The sequence below is a fragment of the Perognathus longimembris genome, unplaced genomic scaffold, assembly GCF_023159225.1.
Source record: "Perognathus longimembris pacificus isolate PPM17 unplaced genomic scaffold, ASM2315922v1 HiC_scaffold_5931, whole genome shotgun sequence".
Taxonomy (NCBI): Eukaryota; Metazoa; Chordata; class Mammalia; order Rodentia; family Heteromyidae; genus Perognathus; species Perognathus longimembris.
In genome coordinates, this window is record NW_025961413.1 from 116029 (window position 1) to 118728 (window position 2700).

The following is a 2700-nucleotide window of genomic DNA, read 5'->3' on the forward strand; positions in this document are numbered from 1 at the left end:
GAGGCCCAGAACAGAGGTTCGAGGGTGGAGGCCTGGGATGGAGGAGGACCGAGGATAGAGGCCCGGGATGGAAAAGTGGAGGCCCAGGAAGGAGGAGGGTTGAGGCTCGAGGCCCAGAATGGAAAAGTGGAGGCTCGGGATGGAGGAGGATCGAGGGTGGAGGCCCACAGAATGGATGCCCAGAACACAGGATCAATGGTGGAGGCCCCGGACACAGGAGGATTGAGGGTGGAGGCCTGCAGAATGGAGGTCTGGAATGGAGGATCAAGGTTGGAGGCCTGGGATGAAGGAAGATTGAGGTTGGAGGCTTGTGATGGAAAAGTGGAGGCCTGGGTTAGAGAATGATAAAGGGTGGAGGCCCACAGAATGGGGACCCAGAACAGAGGATTGAGGGTGGAGACCTGGGGCTTTGGACCAAGGGTGGTGGCCCAGAGGACCTGAGGCCATCGTGGATTTGAGGCCTGTGGGCTCCTGCCTGAGTGGTGCGCCGACATTCTGGCCCCGGTACGAGGCTGCCACTTGGGCTCCACCACTCTGGCCTCCACCCCTATGGCCTCCACCACCCTGTTGCCATTGGCCTTTGAGGAGGAGGAGGATGGGTCGTCTGACTCAGTTTCCCCTGTGGGAGGCCCAGGAAATGAGTCCCCACAGGTGCTCCTGGGAATGGCCTCCACATCTGGGGACCCCAAGCCCATGGCCTAAACTCCTCCAGCCTCCATTCCCCCCTCTCCCTCTACAATTCCAGCCTCCACATCTGGGGCCTCCACGCCTCCGGCCTCCACATCTCTGGCTTCCATTTCCTCTGCCTCCATTCCCCTGGCCTTCACATCTGGGTCTCCATTCCCCCAGACTCATTGTCTCCAGCCTCGACCTCTCAAACTTCCATTCTTCTGGCCTCCACACCTGCGGCCTCCATGGCCTTGCTTTCCTGGGCCTCCCTGCACGACCTCACCCGCGGCAATCCCCTTCCTCAGTTTCCCTACACGTCCTGCCTCGTGGCTCGGCCCCTGGCTGCCGTGACTGTGTCTAAGGACGCCAACGTCACCCTGCCCTGCACAGCTGCTGGACACACCTTGCCTCACATGAAATGGACCAGGCTGGAAAGGAGGGATGTCAGAGGACAGGGGAATGGGGGGAGTATCCCTCGCTCTACTGGCTGGCTCTCTCTCTCTTCCTGATGGGTTTGTCCTGTCCATTGTCTGTCTCCCTGTCTGTCTTTCTGTCTGTGTGTGTGTCTCCTTGTCTCTAAGTCTGTCTGATTTGTCTTCCTGTCTCTGTCTGTCTTTCTCCCTGTCTGCCTATCTGTCTTTCTGTTTGTGTGTCTGTCTCCCTGTTTCTGTGTCCATCTGATCTGTCTTCCTGTCTGTCTGTCCGTCTGTCTGCCTGTGTCTGTCTGTCTGCCTTTCTGCCTGTGCGTCTGTCTCCCTGTCTCTGTGTCCATCCAATCTGTCTCTGTGTGTGTGTGTCTTTCTCCGTGTGTGTACGTGTGTCTGTCTGTCTGTCTTGCCTGTGTCCCTATGTCTTTCTGTCAGTCAGTCCATCAGTCTGTCTTTGTCTGACTGTCTCCCTGTGTCTGTCTCAGTGTCTGTCTGTCTGCATGAGTCTCTGTCAGTCTGGTGATCAATTTGTCTGTCTGTCTGTCTGTCTATCTGTCATCTGTGTCTCTGTCTGTCCATCTGTGTATCTGTCCATCTGCCTCCCTGTGTCTCTGTCTATCCATTGATTGATCTGTCTGTCTTTTTCTGTCTCTTGGTCTGTGTGTCTGCCTGTGTCTCTGTGTTTGTCAGTCAGTTCATTGGTCGGTCCATCTGTGTATATGTCCATTTGTGTCTGTCTGTCTGCCTCCCTGTCTCTCTGTCTATCCCACAAATTATCTGCCTGCCTGCCTGTCTTGTCTGTCTGTGTGTGTCTGCTTTTGTCTCTGTCTCTGTGTTGGTCTGTCTGAATCTCAGCACTGTGTTTGTGTGTCTCTCTGTCTTTCTGTCTGTCAGTCAGGCTGTCTGTCTGAGGGTCAATCTGTCCATGTGCGTGTCTATATTGAGGTCTGTCTGTCTGTCTGTCCCTCTGTAACTCTGTGCCCTTCTGTCTGCCAGTCCGTCGGTCTGTCTGTTTGTATCTGTCTGTCCAGCTGTGTGTCTGTCTGTATGTCTCTGGGTCTGCCTATCAATATCTATGTCTCTCTCTGTCTGTCCTGCTGTCTATTCGATCGATCTGTGTGTCTGTCTCAGTGTCTGATAGTCTGTCTATCTCTGGATCTATCTGTCTGACTGTCTATGGGTCTGTCTGTGTCTCTGTATAATGATGGATCTGTCTGTGTGCCTCTGTGTCTGTCTGTCTCTGTGTCTGTGTCTGTCTGTCTGCGTCTCTGTGCCCTTCTGTCTATCATTCAGTCAGTCAGTCGGTCTGTCTGTGTGTTTGTCTGTCCGAGCATGTGTCTATCTATCTGTCTGTCTCTCTGTCTGTGTCTGCATCTGTCTCTGTCTCTGTGTCTGTCTATCTGAATATCGCTTGTTCTATCTGTCCATGTCTGTGTGTCTGTGTCTTTCTGTCTGTCTGTGTCTCTGTCTGTGTCTCTGTCAGTCTGTGGATGGATGGACTTGTGGACACCCAATGAGTGTGTGTCCGTCCCTCCATCCATCCTCCCGTTCGTCTGTCCATACCCCCCCCCCCACTGCATGCAAGGTGCTGACCCCTCACGCC